The 19693-nt window shown below is 44.3% G+C and overlaps 1 protein-coding gene across 3 annotated transcripts in view; it reads left to right on the forward strand.

Moving 5' to 3' along the window:
- Positions 1-19693, forward strand: part of TMCC3 (transmembrane and coiled-coil domain family 3) — a 230458-nt gene that overhangs the window by 6841 nt on the left and 203924 nt on the right. The window lies entirely within an intron of this gene.

The following is a 19693-nucleotide window of genomic DNA, read 5'->3' on the forward strand; positions in this document are numbered from 1 at the left end:
AGCAATCTCTAGATGTTACTTATAGAATGGAGAGTAATACATTTTGTTTTATGGATGTAGTGAGTGTTTTTCAAATTCTGTAATTTTATGTTTGTTTGCTATTTTGTGAAAAATGTCTAAATTGTAGGTATTGATATACTGAAATGTTGGTGTCTCTTGCAAGTTGTATTTCATCAAGTGATCTAAATATATTGTCTCTAAACAATAGGCAGAATTTTGATATACCCGTGAGGTCCCAAATGTCAAAACTTCCCAGGCTTTCGGTTTAAATTCTGTATTATCTACTATGGGTGTTAGAGGTGATGGGTATGGGCTTAGTTTTTTAAATAAACTATACCAAGTTTCTGCTGTTGCTTTCATAAAAAGGTGGTTATATTCATTTTATCCCATGGGATTTCTTGATCCAGGCGATCATGTAGAGTTTGTTTGCACAACGGTGAATTTGTTCTGTCTCTACTCACTGTTTACTAAGGTTTGGTGTTAGCCAGTAACTTAACTTTCTGATCTGACTAGCTTGATATTAGTGCTTAACGTGTGGTAAAGCCTCCCTTTTGCCATGGCCTTTGAATAAAGCAGATTGCTTAACTCTAGGTGTCTAATTTTCCCCAAATTAATTTATCATGGATTGCAATTGATCTAAGTAACTTCCTGGGACTAAAACTGGAAGAGTTTGGAAAAGGAAGTTAATTTGGGGTAAGAGATTTATTTTAACTGCTGCAATTTTGCCTAACCATGAAATTATATATATATTGACCATTTTTCAGATATGTTTTGATTTTTCTTAATCAAAGGAGTATAACTAATATATGTCTTGCTGTCTTTCAGAAATGTGCATTCTCAGGCACCTCATTGAAGTCGTTATCCATTTGTATTTGCCCTTTATATCTTTCTGTAGATCAGAGCCCACATCTATATCCAGGAGTTGTGATTGTCATAATTTATTTTAAACCCAGATACTTTGCCAAATTTTAAGATGACCTCTTGCCTTTCTAGTAGTCCCGTGAGCTGGATTCATAACAAATACTATGGCATCGTCTGCACAGAACACTAATTTGTGTTCCCTGTTTCCTATTGTAATTCTATTTGCTAGGATTATTCCTGATCAATTGGGCAAATGACTTTTTGTTACCATAGCAAAAATAAGAGACGATAAAGGGCATCCTTAATATGTGCCTTTATTTTCTGACAGATATCCATTTACTCTTATCGTAGCAGCATATGGGTTGGAATACCAGACAGAAATCCAGTTTTAAAATTTAGGGCCTAAGCCAAATGTATCAAGAGTGGCTTTTAAGACCTGCTAGTTTACTCTGTCAAAAGCTTTTTCTGCATCTAGTGATAAATTAGGTGGGGGCTTAATGGTAGAGTCTGCAAAGAAGATCAGGTCTAAGGACTCTGAAAATTGTCCAGTAGCTAGCTGCCTGTTTAGTACAAATGCTCTCTGGTCTCTGTTAATATAGCTAGATAAATACTTTTTCAGTCTATTTGCCAGAACTGAAGCATAATTTTTTGCACTTTGATTTAATTATATTGGCCTTGTTTTGCAACTGCATCACGTTGTTGACTCATTCAATTTGTGATCCACTATAACCCTCCTTTTTAGCAGTGCCACTGCCTAGTCAGTAATTCCCCATTTTGTATTTGTGCATTTGTTTTTTTCTTCCTAAATTGTAGTACTTTGCACTTGTCTTTATTGAATTTCTTCTTGTTGATTTCTGAATTCTCCAATTTATCAAGGCTGATTTGAATTCTAATCCTGTCCTCCAAAGTGCTAGCAAGGCTTCCCAGTATAGTGTCATCCACAAACTTTATAAGCATACTCTCCACTCAATTATTCAAGTAGTTAATGAAAATATTGAATAGTACTGGACCCAAGACAGATCCCTGCAGGATCCCACTAGATACACTCTCAGACAAAGTGTATCATTGATAACTACTCATTGAATACAGTTTTTCAACCACTGGCCCACCCACCTTATAGTATTTTCATGTATACCACATTTCCTTAGTTTTCTTATGAGAATGCCGTGTGGGACTGTATCAAAAGCCTTACTTAAAATCAAGGTATATTGTGTGTTTTGCTTCCCTGCATCTGTTACGCTAGTAAGCCTGTCAAAGAAGAAAATTAAATTGGTTTGGCATGGTTTTGTTTTTTACAAATCTAGATTAGCTATTTCTTTTCACCCTTTTATCCACTAGATGCTACAAAGTGATTGCTTAATAATAATTCTAATGGTACTTCTAGGTACACTTTTGGTTTTTTTAATCCTACTTTGTTATGATTGCCAGAAATTCCTAAGGGACTTTCACTTCCTTATTATTTCAACACTTTGTTTTACAAACCACTTATTATTTTAGTCTTTTTCTCTGTCTGTAATTTCTAACCCACCGGCCAGGCCTGCAGTCAAACTGCAACATAATGAAATGCTTGGCACCTGTTTCTTTTTTAATTAAGAGAGGTTCTTGGGTAGGACAGTGTCTTGTCTACAATGAAAAATAGGGATCAGGGTGTAAAAGCAATGATTGCAGTGCGCGCTGGGTCAAAGATTCCAGAAGACGTGGATCCAGGCAAATCTGGATATTTTTGACAGTAACGAACCACTGTGATTTCTGATACACTGCAGATACTTTCAATTTTGGAAGCCGCTGAGGTGTGTAACCTGGGAAGCGAGAATGAGGAAAAGGCCTACCCCCTCAAAACTTTGGAAACGGTGGTAGAGAAAGTATTGTCTATGTTTTCAGAAGTGATTAGTAATTTTGAGTCCCTCATCGTCTGCGTGCTGAACTTGAGACACTTCGAAGGAGTCTGATTTTTCAGAGGGTGGATGTGCCCTGTATTTCTGAAAATCAGGCTCCTTTAACGTGTCCCAATCTGGGCACCCAAAATCACTAGTGACCTTTGAAATGTTATGCCTGTATAATATTTCCAAACCACACCTAGGAATGAGGCAGTAGCCGCAATCCTACCCTCTGTGCCCAAAGACTGGCCGGATCAGGTAAAGCTGATGTAGTAAGCTTTTCACAAGTATTTCTTATGCTCTTTTTGTGTACAACACACGCTTTTGTATATGTAATATACAGATGTGTGTATCTATTCGAAGTATTTCTAAGACCCCCATCACCTTGATATCTAAACAGTGTGAAACTGGACCAGTTTCTCAGCTGTCCTAAATAGATGTATCTCCACTGATTTCAAAGAGGTACACAAGTTGAAGATCCTCGCCTATGTCTGCCCCAGTTTCCTGTAGATTCGACCCCTCCCAGATAAATGTACCAAGAAAAAAATATTGAAATGGAGAGTGTGCTGCCCCCGTCGCATGAGCCAAACATATCAGTGTTCTCACTAATAGTCAGGTCACCCAGTGAGAGATGCTAGATGGAATTAACAGAGAGGAATGGAGAAACTGGGTTTTCCAGGGAGCCACAGAAAAACCAAATTCTCAGTCCTCACTCTTCTCATTTCTTGGAACTTTTCCCCCAGCTTCTTTCACTGGATGACCTACCTGTCTAAATTTAGCTGAATTTACTTTATTATAGGCCAGTTTGTTTAGCTGAGGCATTCAGTCCCCCAGAACACCGAGCTGCATTTTGGATTTAAATTCGCATTGGCTGTTGCCTCCCTGTTTGGCATTTTTCCTGTGTGTGTCTCATTTGTTTTCATCTGAGAATAGAAAAAACCTGTTCACATAGTAAATTCTGTGACAGCGATTCATCCTGACAAGATGTCATCAGCTGATGACTGGTATAGATTAAATCCATTCTTAGAAAAGAGATTGACAAGAAATGAATATTTGGGAGGTGGGGGAAAAAAAATCATGTTGAAGATCAAAGCTGGACTGAATGAAAATGTTTAAAAGGTATGAGATCAAGGTTGCTACTTCTGTGTTTATTACCATTTAATATACTTAGACTTTGCTACCCAGTCTCTGTCCTGACTCCTTTAAATATTAACAGCTACTCCTGCAGGTGGAAAATGGGGAGAGAGAAAGAGAATAGTTTATCTGTTGACACACACTCTGTTTTCTTAATTTGTGAGTCAACTAGATGCAGCAATGATGGACATATTGGCACCTAGATACATGTAGCAGAGGGGTGCTGTGTTATAAATCAGAATGAATAGATACATACACACAGGGTTGGCTGCAGAAGGGGGAATCTATTTTTAAAATAAATCAGGAATGTGTAGGATTAGAAGGGATCTCCTGGGTCATTGAGTCCAGTCCCCTGGTATTATGAACAACTCTGTCATATAATGCTGTTCATAAAGTTATCAAGCTCCATCTTAAAACTAGTGAGGTTGATTACTTGATTAATGCTTGCAGTTGGCTTTTCTTCAGAGCCTGTTGTGTAGAGCTGCACTTTTACTGCCACTACATGGGAAACTGGGGGTGGATGCTGGTGCACCTGTGTTAAGAGAGAGAGGTGCTATTTTGTCATTCTCACATAGATGTTTGTGGAATTCTCCAGGAGCGTGTCAGCATCATTAGAACACTGGAGAGGGAACTCTCTGGTCAGGTAACGTTGAGACTTTAATCAAAAGCCCCTCGTTTATGTCTTCTGAGGGGACCTAGACATGTATTTTCAATCCAGTCCATGACCATGCATGAGCATATTTGAGCATTAGATTTAATAGGACTAACATACAGGCAATATAATTTTGTAAGAAACAAGCCCAAACAATGGGTTCCTAACGCTGTACCCATCACCAAAGATTCTGTAGGCATCTTCATAATGTCCATTCTGTGCTCAGGGAAAATACCCATTTAAGTCATATTTCTAGATTATGAAGGTATTAAGGTAAAGAAGTTCCATTGAAATCAACCTGAAGATTTAAATTACCTCTTTTCGTAGATCCCCTGCAATGCAAAGTACTAGTGTTGTCAATATATATTGAATATTCCATGCCTCCAATTCTGCTAGGACAAAAGGCTTTTTTTTTCTTTCTTTTTTTTTTTCCCCAAGGACCCTAATTTCTTAAGGGCCCAGCTTTCCCATCCGTCCTGCCAGTCTTTTTCTCCACAGCTCCAGTCACTGGTAACGGGTCATGTGCTCTGTGCAGCACTTTCCTTTGTTCCCTCTGCCAAGGCTGTGCATTGCGTAAATGTGTGCGGGGCAAAAATCTCCCAAGATTTGAAGGAAGCAGTGGCAGCCATGTGAGGAAGGCTAGGGGGATAAAGCAGTAGCTCAAGAACAGTGGTGACGGGTGCTATCAAAAACCTGTAGTGAGAATAGAAAAGCAAGTCAGTGTGCTCTGCATTATAAACGGAGATAGTTAGTGCTGGACAGTTACTGCTACATGTATGATAGCCTTGAGCTGGAAACTGGGTAAACTGGCTTACATGAAACATCCTAAATATATCCACACCAACTACCATCCTTTTTATGGGTTCAATTCCCTGCTCCACCACAGACTTCTGTCTGACCTTGGGCAAATCACTTAGCCTCTCTGTGCCTCAGTTCCTCATCTGTGAAATGAGGATACTACTACTTACCCACCTCACTGGTGTTGTGAGGATAAATGCATGAAAGATAGTGAAGTGCTTTGAGATCTACTGGTGAAAAACACTATGTAAGAGCTAGGCAGTGTTATTATTTAACTCTACATGCTAAGAATTGTTTTCCTATGTTTCTGGAGTAAAATTTTCAAAAGTGACTTAGGCCTAGATCCTCAAAGGTATCTAAGGTGCCTAAGTCCCCCATTTAAGTGCCATTGAAGTTTTCAGAACTACTGCTCAGCTGATACCTAACCATGTGGATGCCTACGTTTCCACTGCTTGACATTTGCAAAGCCGCCTAAGCCCTGACACTGCTCCACAGCTAATGAGCAGCTCTGAGCCTGAGCTCAAGCCGAAAGCCCTGAAATAGGATTTTCAGACTAGGAAGGGGAATGCCTATTTTGCCAGGGGGGCCCAATCCTGTGGGTGTGCTCTGAGCACACCTTAGACGTGATACCTGTCAGAAGCAGCAGGAGGGCTGGATGCAGATCACTCAAACTCACCTGCACAAAAGACAGCTGGAGGCACAGGGAAATGCATCAAGTGAGTGTGAGAGAGGTATCAAGCAGGAGAGAGAGAGAGGTCTTTGGCTGCTAGGGCATGGGGTATATAAGTGGTTGTGACCCAACTTAGGTGCCTAACTCCAGGAGACGGTTTGCAGCTGAAGACACCAAGTGGAGAGAGGTGCCTATCTCTGGCCCATCAGCCAGGTGCACTAGTCAACCACTTAGTCACCTAAGCCCTTCTTCTCTCCTCTCCTCACCCATCTCTGGTAGTTTATTCCTTGCTAGCTTAAGCAGCTCCTCACTCAGCTTGCTGGCTTCTGAGGATCCCTTTCATAGGAACCTAACTCTCCCCGTGTATTGTATGTGGAGCCTGAGTGTCTGGCTCAGGCTGAGTAGCTCACTAGGCAGCTGGGCAACTGGGTTGGGCATTGCATTGCTGAGTGGAGCAACACCTAAGTACCTTTGAGGCTCTGGGCCTTAGGGTTGCAATGCCTAACCTCTAAGTCACATTGACTTTCAGTGAGACTTGGGCCACTTGAACCGAGCTCCTCAAAGGTATTTAGGTGCCTAATTCCCATTGATTTCAAAATCTTTAAGGATATGGGCATTAAGTCACATATGTGGTTTTGAAAATGTTACTCCTGGTCTCTCCTTACCTGCTTGCATTGCTGGTAAGGAAGCATGGGGGAAAGTGAGGAGATTAAATGAGCATTTCCCCTCTTCCTCTTTGTTGTGATGTAAAGTGGTGCTTCTGAGAGCTTTGATAGGGCACACTGAACTTTGTTCTATATTGAGATGGCCAATGACAGTACAGTCACACGTGTGACTCACCTGGTTCAGTGAGTGGCTCAGCTAGGGAAATGTGTAACTAGTCTAGAAGAGCGTACAGTAGACAGAAGATGTGGAAAAGTTCTGAGGGAAAACAATAAGTAGGTGTGGGAAGATAAAATTGTACACCTATTGGCTCTGCATGGCTAAAAAGAGTCAAAACCATTAAAACATATTTAGTTCCTTAAGTTGGCAGATATTACTGACTCTACACAGGTAGCATCTAGATCTGTTGGGTAGGAAAGTGCCTTTTGTAGAGGTTTCTCAGAGTAGAACCACACTCTAAACTGCTGTATCCCCCAACAGATTTAAAGGGAAGGACAGAAGCAAGCCTGCTAACAAAGGGTCAAATGCACTAGCCAGAGTGGCTGTGTCAGCACTCTGGGATGTCCTACTTGGTGCAAAGGGGAACCTGAGAAGTAGACGGCGAATCGCAGCAATGACTAGGGCCTGTGTTTTCTGGAAATTGCTGCTATTGCAGTGGTTTTTTTTCCAAAATTATCTTTCATTTCTGGAATCATCTGTTCCTTCTGATTTTCTACCTTATGCTTTGGCTGTTGGAGTTGTTTACTACCAATGCCTAAAATGGTTAAGCCTGAGGATAGAGTTAAAGAATTCGGCAAAGATGTGCTGCATGTGGATGAAGGGAAGTTATTTTGTACAATTTGCAGCAAAGTTCTTGACCACGTTAAAAAGGACTGCATAGTCGACCACATTAAAGGTTCACGTTGTGTTGTAGCAATAGAGAAAAGAAAATGAAGGGCAGAGAGGGGCGATGTGACAGCAGCAAAAACAACAACTCACAATTACTGGTTTGCTTGCATGACACAGTGAAAATCAGAAATACAGGGAAAAGATAGTACAAGACCGGGTGGAGGCCTGTTGCAGTGCAAACATCCAACTAGAAAAAACAGACAATCCCCAAATGCGAGAAGTCCTAAATGAGCACATACAAAATGGGGGCTGGATCCTGCCAGCAAGTACACTGAGAGGAGTCCATCTTCTCCGTGTCTTTGAACTAAACAAGCAACAACTGATCGCTGGATTGAAGGATCAGCATGTAGCTGTAATTGTGCATGAATATGTAGATGGCCTAAACCGGTATATTGCAAATATTGTAATACAACTGATGCAGGTTTCAGAAGGTTGTCTAGCTGCTGCCAAGCTTGTACAAACAATGCAGTTAGAACTTGTTAACTACTCTACAGTTTCACAAGTTGTTATAAAGACCATTGTACAACATGAAATTGACGTTTCAAATGTAGTGGCTTATGTGACAGATAAAGCAAAGACCGTTTAAGTGGCATTTTAACCAACTCAATTCATGTGATCAGCTGGGCACACATTACAGCTTTACTTGGTGAGTGCTGGTACTGTTACTGTATACTGTTAGTATACAGAAGTGGACCATCTGTGTTCTCTAATTAAAAAGCTGTTCTGAAAACCCCCACTCGGACATGCACGTTACAGAGAGTAGCTTATCGACCATGGAGTTGAAAGCCCGATATTACCTTTGGACTTGGTTGTAACAAGATGGAATACTTGGTTTAAAGCTTTAAACCACCTCAACCATCATGTGGAGCACAACAAGTGATTTGATACTCAGGATGTTGAAGTGGAGGACACCACAGCTGGTTTAAAGGAGTTAAGTGTTTTATTGCAGAGTGAATCACTTGTGGCAGATTTAATTTTAATCCAAGCAGAAGGAACTTCAGTTGTTCAGACACTACTTACGTTTGAATCGTGGTCGGCATTACCAGTGGAAGTGTGCAACTTTCCATCTGATCTGCTGGCAATACTTCAGTACAAAGGACAGAATGCACTGGACAATCTCAAGTGTCAAATTTTTCAGAGTTGTGCAGAGAAGCTGCAGCGATACTTAAATACAGACAAACAACCAGCATATAGATTTTTTGCTATGTGAGAATCCTTGATCCCAAGTCAGTTCATGTACTCTCTCACAACTTCAGTGACTATGAACAGAGTATTCCCCTGCAGAGTTCTGTACCTGAGGGTGAGTGCAACTCGAACGTTGCAAATGAACTTCATAGTACTGATGACACTTCTCTCTCCAGTTTTTGGAAAAGCATGGGCAAATGTTTGACAAGACTTAGCCGGTTTGCATGTGTTGTTTTGGCAATCCTGTGCTGATGCTGAAGCCAGTTTCTCCACCTTGAGCAAGGGTTAAGCCTGCAATGTTACTGTATGTCATTGGAAAAATTCATGAAAATATGAATGTATGTCCAAATGAGTTTTAATGTGTTCTAGGCATGTGTCAATGAATATTTGTGTGACGGGTTGGATCACAGCAACCCCCTTGGGACTGCTAGCTGATGTGTGGAGACTACCTCTGAGCCAGTTTTCCCTGGCAGCTTGGGACTTTGGTGCCCTGCCTGGTTTGAGCCAGACATGCTAGCCTGCTACAAACACAGACCCAGGTCTGAACAAAGTCCCCCAAAAGCTGCAGGCTTAACTGAAAACAGCTTAAGAAGTGTTCCTGTCTCCAACACTCAGATGCCCAGGTCCCAAAGGGGTTCAAACCCCAAATAAATCCATTTTACCGTGTATAAAGCTTATACAAGATAAACTCATATATTGTTCACTCTCTATAGCCCTGAGAGAGAGATGCACAGCTGTTTCTCCCCCCACCCCACCCCCACCCCAGGTATTAATACATACTCTGGGCCACATTCTTAGGAAAGCTCAGATGTGGATTGGCGTCTCAAAGTTCATTGCTAGCTTAAGTGTTTCTTGATTGGGCACTTACTGATAATAGTCTTTTCTCAGGAAGCTGATCAACTGCTTCACTGAGGCTACTTAAAATTAAACAATATTAGCCAATATTCATAACCTCGAATACAAAAATGACACGTATACAAACAGGATGAATATATCCAATAGATCATAACCTTTGCAGAGATACGTTACATGGCATATCTAGCATAAAACACATTCCAGTTATGTTATATTTACACTCATAAGCATATTTCTATAAAGCATTATGGGATGCAATGTCACAATTTGTTCGCTGATATAGTGCAGGTTCAGGGTTGGAAGATCAACTATAGACATGATATCTTCTCTGCGTCAACTCCAAGAAAAGGACAGAGAGCAAAACCGACCATTGTACATTGCCTTTGTGGACCTCACCAAAGCATTTGACACAGTCAGCAGAGCAGGTCTATTTGCAATACTAGAAAAAATAGGATGCCCACTAACCGTGTTAAGTCTTATACGTTCATTCCACAACAACATGAGAGCAACTGTCCAGTTCGGGTCTACTTTGGACAACTTTGAGATGAAAAGTGGAGTGAAGCAAGGATGTATTCTTGCCCCTACACCCTTTGGAATCCTCTTCTTGGTACTCTCGAACTGTGCATTTAAGGACATGAGAGATTGGATGGGAAACACTTCAACCTGTCATGACTTAAGTCAAAGATGAAAGTCAAAAAGGTGCTAATCAGGGAACTTCTATTTGCTGATGATGTTGGCCTCGTAGCCCACAATGAAGACCTACTACGAGAACTCTTGGACTGCCTTTCAAGTGCTTGTCAGGCATTTGCTTTCACCATCAGCATTAAGAAAACGGTTGCATTAGGACAGGGGTTCCACGAGATCCTTCAATCACCGTAAATGCAAATCAGCTAGAAGTAGTCCAAAAGTTCAGCTATTTAGGTTCTACAGTGACCGCCAACCTCACTGGATGAAGAACTAAATGTTCGCATTGGAAAGACTGCCACCACCTTTAGCAGACTAACTAAAAGAGCATGGAACAACTCAAAGCTTACCATCAAGACCAAAATGCTAGTGTACCAAGCTTGCATCCTCAACGTTCTCATGTATGGTAGGGACACATGGACAACTTATGCTCATTGGGAGAAAAGGTTAAATAGTTTCCACCTATGCTGTTTACGCCACATTCTCAACACCAAATGGCAAGATAAAGTCACCAACACAGAGGTTCTTCAAAGGGCAAGTTTATCAAGTGTGACAGCCCTGCTCAAGCAAAGATGACTGCACTGGTTGGGCCATCTGAGTAGATTGGAATAGATTGGATAGATGCCTATCCAAGGACATGCTATATGGGGAACTATCAGAGGGAACAAGAACAACAGGACAAAGCCCTGGCTGGGATGGTTTAGGTGGGGTTGGTCCTGCTTTGAGCAGGGGATTGGACTAGATGACCTCCTGAGGTATCTTCCAACCCTAATCTTTTATGATTTTATGACATCCCAAGCTTTGCTATAAAGACATGTGCAAACGAGAGATGAAGGAATTTGGAATGGATCTTGGCAAGTGACCGTAACAAGTGGCACCATTGTCTCCATTAGGGCATCAAAGTCCATGACAGGAGCTGGCTCCTACAGCTTGAAGAGAAAAGAGTCTGTAGTAAGCAAGCAGCTCCCAACCAAGATGCATACATTTGCAATAACTGCCAAAGATCGTGCAAATCTCAGATTGGACTATTCAGTCACATGAGACATTGCAAACCATCTACATCATAGGCTGCAATTCCCACCATCTCTTTCAGATGAAAGAATGCCTACACACAGCAATAAAATATTAGTTTAAGTAGAAATGTAATTATTCCAAATTTCCCTGTGTTGTTAGATCATTGCATAAAACAATAATCCAACTTTTATTTTAATTTTGTAGTCTTGCATAGCAAGACTTTTTTGTTTCGTGTTTACAGTGATGATCACTTAATACATTCATCTTCTAAAATTGACAATTTCAGGTGGGGAAAAAATTAGTGTCTGTAAACATTGTAACGTAGGCTACAGCATGAAAATGCTGTAAAGGATTACATATTGCTCATGTTTGTCAAGACGTGTTTTTTCTTATATTCGTATAATACATTTTCAAAATATAAAGCTTTGGAACTTCGGAATTACTCTGTTTTTTCATTGCCGGTAAACGCTGGCCCCAGTGATGATTCTCTGAAACTGGTTTCGCTATCTGCAGACCTGCCAAGGGCACACATGCAGCCATTCGCACACATACCCTTAGCCCTTACTGAATATCTCACATCCAGATGGGAGGCAGGGTGGACCTGCAATCTCAGCAAAGCCCCTATGGTGCCTGCTGCGCTTCTGTTGCTTCCCTTGCTGGATCTGGAAGGGGAAAGAGCAGCTGGGAGGAGCAGCCAAGCAGTGTTGGCAGCAGCAGGCTCAGTACTGGCTCTGGCTCTCCTACCCAGAAACCAGTCATTTGTCATTCCTCATCATCGGAGGTAGGCCCCTGCTTCCATCCAACCTTAAGCCACTGCACCCACTTGTCACCATCTTCCCCCAGGCCTTCCCCGTCCCCAGCTGTCACAGAGCCATCTCCAGCCACCCTCCTTTTCTCCAATCCCCTGGACAGTCTCCACAAACCCAGCTGCCCCAGACAGCCCTCGCCCAGCACTCACCTGTTCTTCCAGACATCCTTCAGCACCCCCCTCCTGCCACAGCTGCCAAGTCTTATGCAGCTCTACATCCTACCACAGCCTCTGCTTGGAGTGGGGTGGGGTGTATTGACCTTAAACTGAACTTTATGGTCCTGTACAAATTATGTGCAAAATATTTAATGAGCCGATTTGCATGAAATGTCGCACATGGAGTTGCACCAAACTTGGCAGCTGCACCAAGCTTGGCAGCTCTGTCCTTAGTTCTGGGCTTGTGACAAAGCCACAGTTTAGCCCAAAAGATTGCCTCAGCAAGAAATGAATAAAAAGCAAACCCTTCAAATCACAGATCAAAAAGAGCAGGAGTGGAACAGAAGGCTGGGGAAGGAAATTGCCTACTTTACCTGGAAATGTTGATAGGCTCTACCAGATCATGAAATCACAATTTCATCAAGTTCTTTTGTTCCTGTTAGCTAGGGAGGAGAATTGGCTGGGCTGAGGGGCCCAATGAACAGAGTTAGTGGGTTCAGCTTGGGATAAATTCCTTGTAATTAACCCACATCTCATTATTTTTCTCCTGTCATTCCTTCCTGAAGTAGGTAGCAATTAGAGCAAAAATGGACTCCCTCACATTGCCCCTTCAAGTAGCTACTTGTGCTGAGAGTTGAAATATTTTTGTATGTGAGGTTGCTGCCTGTCACCTCTGAGAGGAGAATTGGATCCTCTTCTTGTAAGAGCACTAGCTTGCATGACCCCAGGACAAATGAGTAAAAAAACGCAAAAACTTCCTCCCCGAGCAATTCAGCTCAGATCAAACCAACTGAGTATCTGTTTGGCACTTTAAGAGGATAAATGGATGGTTACCTTGTTTCTGCTGTGGTAGAATTAAGCCTTCTAACAGCCAATGATGTATCTCTCTCACTGCTTGTCACTGCTATTTATGGGAATGACATGTCTCTTGAGTAAATGTGAGCTCAGCCTGTAAGATGCTCTTTACAATGCATCCGATGAAGTGAGCTGTAGCTCACGAAAGCTTATGCTCAAATAAATTGGTTAGTCTCTAAGGTGCCACAAGTACTCCTTTTCTCTTTACAGTGCGTTATTGTAGGGGTGGTAGGATAATCTCGTGGATTGACCACCAGACTGGGAGTCAGGAGATGTGTGTTCTGTTCCTAAATCAGCCACTGATCTGATGTGTGACCTAGGGCAAGTCCCTCCAGCTGTTTCCCCTTCTCCTTTTGTCCTGTCCTGTCTGTTTAGAGTAGAAGCTCTTCCTTTATTGTGCTTGTACAGTGGAGCCCTTAGCTTGGGTGGGGTTTCAGAAGCTTCTGTAATAGAAAACTTTTGACTGGCCCTAGTTATTTTTGTCAAAATTGCTTTTCAGTGGAAAATTGGGTTTTTGATTAAACAAATATTTTTGTTGAAAGTACCTTCTCTCTGTTGAAAATGATCACCTTTTGGTCAAAGAACCAAAAAACAAACAAACCCCCAAACAGACCCTGAAGCTGAAAATAATTGAAAATGGTTTTTTTGTTTTTTTTTTGTTCGTTTTTTAATGAAAAGTCAATTTTCTTGCGGGGGAAGAAACCTGTTTTCCAGCCCTCTCTCATAATAATACTCAATAGTTTGATTCAGACAGCCTCCATTTTTGAAAATTGGTCAGTGCACACAATTATATTTATTCCTTACTGTCTTCAAACACACGTGATTATCAGGAATTCATTTCCCAGAGCCTCACTAGTTAAAGGTCTTTTTCTTATGGGCTATACACACCTACAAAGAAGCTCTTTTCCTCTGTCAGTCTTTTCCTTTCTTTGCTTTTTTTTTTTTTTTTTTGGACAAAATAAGCACAACTTCCTTCATAAACTTCAATTATCTTTCCTTTTTGTATGGCCAAAGTTTCCAGGTAACACCATTAATAAAAATTCATTAACATTTAAATAAAGTGTCCCCTACTGGCAGTCCTTTGGTTCTCATCCTAATTCAGTTAATGAATGCAGAGAGATTTAGTTTAAAGCTGACCTGCAGTGGAATTAAATATACATTTATAACCTTTGTATTTCTCCGCGATGTATAAAGGGGGGTTTGTGAGGGGGGAGAACTGCTCCTTTTTCTTAACATAAGAAATTCAGGTCTTGTGTCTCTGGTTTTCCTGGAAGACTCCATGGCTGACAGATTTTGGGGGCTGTGCAGTGAGTCAGTTTCTTGTTGGGAACAGTTGCACACAAAGAATTTTCTAATGTGATTTATTTATTCACAAACTGTACACAAGTCTCTATTTACCTTGAACAGAGATGACAACAAAAAACAAAACTGCACACAGGCAATTCCACTTGCATAAACCCCAGCTAAGATGCTACTGTGTCCAGTCTTGCAGCCACGAAGCAGTGTCCTATCTCAGCTCCATGGTGTCCGTTTCTTTCTCTCTCTCTCTTTCTCTCTCTCTCTCTCTCTCTCTCGTTGCCAACACACTGTCTGGTCCTGGGACCTGCCCTGCCATCTGGGAAACCCCTTAGCCCTAAGGCTGGTGAACATCTGAAGCTAATTGTTATCCATACCTCGCATGGGTTAGTTCAGGCATCCCTGGCCATGAAACTTCCTTTGGCTCAGCGACGTTGTAACACAAAGGGAACTTCTCAGACAGTTTCTACTATAACCAGTGTCTATTAGTGCCAGTTTATCTACTACTATTCATTCAGACAAACTAGGACTTTTGTCCACTGCAAAGTTGACTCCAGTGTTGCCCCTAACTCAAGTCTAGTCCACAGACAAACTCTTAACTTGACTGTGGCTGTGCTTTTCACTCAGAATGGTGAGGCCACCTGAGCTGGTCAAAACCTGACTGCTGCTAAGTCTCAAGCTGCTAACATGACCACTCTGTAATGTGGATCCAAGCTAGCATCACGAGTGCTGCTGATCCTCCAATCCCTTGCTATAATTTTTCCCCGTGTACCCAAAAGGCATAGATAAATTCTCTCACAATTCAATGGGAGAGAATTTATGGAATTTATACAGCAGGTTCTGTCTTCTCTCTAGTGCTCCCTGCCGACGGACACTTGCCCTGTGCTGGTGTCTCCTGCTGTATCCAGGTCACACTTTAAGTCCATGCGTTCCAGGGTAACAAAGCCCAGCAGAACAGAAGTCCCAATGTCCTGACAAAAAAGGACTTTGACCCTGCAACTGAGTCCTTTGGTCCTCATACCCTTCTCTCAGGGCTTCCTGTTATCTGTATGTCCTTCTCAGATGCTTCACCCCACTTCTCAGGTGGCTGGGGAGGAATCTAGGCCCGCCTTCTACACTGGTTCCAGCATGGGGATCCTATAACCAGCAGCCAAGGTCTGCTGTATTTACAGCCGTATTGCTGTCTCTCTAGACTACCTCCTGTCACAGCCTTCCTCAGGCCTTCTGCCCCACAGCCTGTCTAGATTCAGCCTTCTCTCATGGCAGGACTTGCAAGGCTTTCCTCTGCAATCCCCCAATAAATCCTAAACCAAAAGTACAACTTAAACCAACTGCTGCCATCCTCAGGTTTATCTTTTTGTGCCTGTTCCCCGGCTCTGTTCCTACACTGAATGCCTCCCAGGACTCGCTCCCTGAAAAATCTGGATTCTGCCCTTTTGTCAGGGCTCACCACTCTGCTCCCAGTCTCTGCTTTGTCTCCCTCCTGACCTTCGGCTAGACTTCTCTACTCTAGAGAGGATCCCAGGGCAAAATCTCCCCTGGGCTTCCTCTTTGACCCTGCTGGTCTCTCTCTAATCTCAGAGCGTGACAGTAGCGTTCCTTTCTTTCCTCCCTGCAGCCCAGGAGCACTGAGTTATGTGGGCCCGTGGGGCCAGATTGGCGCTAGTGGCCCCTGAAGAGGAAAGGCCCCAAATGGTGGAGTAGGCCCATCTTTGAACTCACCGTCTGGGGGAAGGGGGAAGATCGGGGTCCCACTGGCTCAGCACTAGGATGCCCCTGTCCAGGTAGTCACCACCCCCATCCTGCCCACTTGTGGTGCCAGCCCACCATAGGAGAGCAGGTGCTAGCAGTGGAATTCAAGTGGGCTGGGGCTGGGTGCAGCAGACTGCCCAGCCTCTCACCATGCTGCCTGTGGCCATCAAGAAGTGGCTGCACCAGCCCAAGGTGAGATCCTGGGACTCCAGTGCCTACCCCCTGGGGTGGGCTCTCATGGCCCCTTCTCCCTGGGACTCCATGTTCTCCCTTTCTTTCCCAATGGGGGCTGGAAGGACCCCCTTCTCCAGGGGAATAGTCTATGCTTTCCTGTGCTCTCCCAGGGATGGCAGGGACATCACGCCCTGCACCTGGGCAGCCGCTCTGAGGAATCATTGAGGAGTGAGTTGGGGCTGGGGTGTGTGTGGGGCAGGCGGGCCAGCACCAAATGGTTGCATCTGTGACTTGCAGGGACTTTTGGGGTTGCAGGGAGAGTAGTAGTGCTGGGATGGGCTAGGGCTACCTTCTAGGGCCCTTTGCCCCCAAGTCTTGCCCTGTTTAATAGGTGCACTGCTGGGCCATGTGAGTCCTAGGCTCTGCCCTGGATATGGAATGGGCACGGAAGCTCCAAAGACCCCTCTTGGGTACCCATCAGCATGGCTGCATCAGTGGTAAAGGGTATGGCCACAGGGCTCTCTGGCTTAAGGGCCCAGGTCTGAACTAGGTATGTACCTAGCCTATCCCTCCACCTGGGACCATGGAGGAGCTTGTGTGCTATGCAGTGTTGTTCAGCTTACCCCCTGGCCTGGGTCTCCTGACAGCACCCAACCTTCCTAGGCAGGGCCAGGGGGCATGGGAGTGGCCAACAGGCTCTTGTGGGGGCACCAGGTGGCCCTTGCAGATGTGCTCCCAGTGCTGGGGCACAGGAGGTTCTGAATTGCTGGCGACTCCTTCCATTGGGTCTGAGGAGAGGTAGGCATCAGTGAGTCCCTGACTTAGTGTGGGGAGATGGACTCATGGAACTTCACATTCCAGGGGCTGGGCTGACTTGCCCTGGGGGATGGAGCCTGGCGCTGATGCAGTGACCATGGCAGGAGAGTCTGAATAAAAGAGAAACCGTTCCACTATTGACTTTCTCCTGCTGCCTTCCCAAGGGACTCCATTTCCTGGTGCTCTGGGGGCATTCCTTTAATCAATGTGCTAGGAGAGCCCAGAGAAGAGCATCATTCCTGATCGTGGGACTGGGCCAGAGCTGTGGGGAAAGATATTAAAAGAACAAGTCTAAGAGGTGCCTACACATGCTTGAAGAGGGCAAACAGCAAGGAGGGAGGGAGGGAACATTTACTGGAGTCCTGAGGGCTGGAACTAGGGGTGAAGAGATGGGATTAAAAAAGAACAATGGCGGTGGGGAGACTCTTGAGACCTGGGAAGGGGATGGAGCTCTGTCACGTGGGATGCTGAAATCTCGACTGGAAAAGTACCAGGAAACGCACATGAGGGAAGATGCCTGCAATGAGCCTGGGGGCACGGACTAGATGGGAGAAACTGGTTAGGTCTAATATCTGAGTGCCTCTCTGTGATGGGGCTGGGGAAGGAACAGGAGAGCATAAATGACCCCAGACTATAACACAGCACTGCCACTTCAGCTTTCCCCTTGAGGAAAAACCATAGGGAAGCCAAAGGCTGGGATTTCCATGGCCAGCAGCATCTGGTCCCCTGCTCCATGTGTCGGATTCAGTGTGGTTACACAGAAGAATGGGAAGACGTGTTGGCTGCAGTGGAGAGTCTGGATGTATGAGTCAATCAAAGGGCAGCCCAGGTGAACCTGTCAAGGGCAGGTAGACACCTTGCTTGGTTGGGCTGTCATAGCAGGTGGGCTGATGTTAAACATTGCAAAGAGAAAGCAACGTACAGCTGAGCAGCAAGTATGCCCTCATGAGACTGTCCCTCCAGAGGTGCTGAGGGCAGGACAGGATGGCATCAGTGCGAATGGAAGAGCTGCAGATGGCTAGAGGGGCTCTGGAGTGAAGTCCAAACACTGTCCAGGCTTCTGTCTCCTCTTCCCCACTCCCTGGAAGGCTGATGCTGCGCTGCGGGTCCTATGTTGCTGGTGCTATGATCATTGAGAATTTGGGCTGAATGCTGCTGTGTGTGTTTGTCCTCTTTCTCCAGAGTGATACTTTGATGCCCAAAGGGTCTCTCTTTCTGACCCTGTTCAGTCTCACTTTTACACCCCCACCGGGCCCTCCCTTGGTACCTGGCACACTGCTCCTGTTTTTCTGCAGCCCTCTAGGTGCTCAGCTGGGGACGTCTCTCAAACTAGGGGATGAAGCAGGATGGAAATGTTGTCCTTTTCCCAAGTGGCAAGTTTAGAGTCAGTTTTGTGAGTTCCCAGAGAGGCAACACAGTCCAGAGCACTCAGTGCAGGACTTGGGGATCTGGACTCCTCGGGACAAGTTAGTCCATCGTGTGCACTTGACTGAGAGCTGTGCGCCTATGTGATGTGGATAGATGAACAACGTGGTTCACCTGTCTGCCACTGACTCACCGTGTGGCCATGGGCAAGTCACTTTCACTCTCCCCACACTTCCCCAATGATACTTGTACACTTCTGGTGAGGAGACACTGAGTGAAGAGGGGGTTTCCATCCCTCCTGCCACACTAAACCTGCAGGTCACCCTGGATATGCAGGGTGTGTGTGGACCAGGGCCATACTGCCTCTGCTACCCCCCTATCATTACTTACCTGGTGGTGCTGGTTTGCACAGTGATGAACATGTGGGCGAAAGCTGTCATTGAAACCTGGGACTTGACATCCACTGCACTGTTTTCCTTCCTTACACCTGTGTTGTGGGTTTTGCTCCTGAGCCCTACCAAAAATTTTGAAAACCCATTACCTGTGCCTGCAGCCCCCTTCTGCTTTCAGCTTTACTCTGGGGGGAATTCTGTGCAGAATTCATGTCCCCTGCAGATTTCTTTGCTTCCCCACATAAAAATAACTTCTGATGGGGAAGCAAAGGGAAGCCACAAGAGCTCTCATGCGCCCCTCACTGGCAGCACAGGGAGGTCGGTTTAGGCACCCAGAGCAGCCAATAGAGACGTAAATCACCTCTGGGAGTGTGTGAAGGGGTGGGCTGTCGTGCATATGAGAGAGAGACTTTGTCCCTCTTGCTCACTATTGTGGCACTCGGCATGCAGGGGCAGGGCTTCAGGGTGTGTCTGAGAAGGTAGGCATGGCACAGACTGTCCCCTCAGGCAGAACAGACTGTAGCAGCCTGCCTGCTTAGTGAATTGTTCCCACTGTTGTGAATTCCCCCAGGAGTATAAAACAGGTGTAAAAGTTTTAAGGCTCCTTTATGTTGCCAGAGTGGTGGAAAGGACAGTTTGGCCTTATAAATGCTTATGGTGCTTTAGTGATTAGAACTGGTCTCAATTTTTTGAGTGAAAAAATTTCGTATCAAAATGTGCTCCATAAACTATTTGCTACTGACCTTTCTGGAGATGGTCAGTAGCCAATATAAATTTTGAGTTTGATTCCCCAGCGCT

This window comes from Natator depressus, chromosome 1 (assembly GCF_965152275.1).
Source record: "Natator depressus isolate rNatDep1 chromosome 1, rNatDep2.hap1, whole genome shotgun sequence".
Taxonomy (NCBI): domain Eukaryota; kingdom Metazoa; phylum Chordata; order Testudines; family Cheloniidae; genus Natator; species Natator depressus.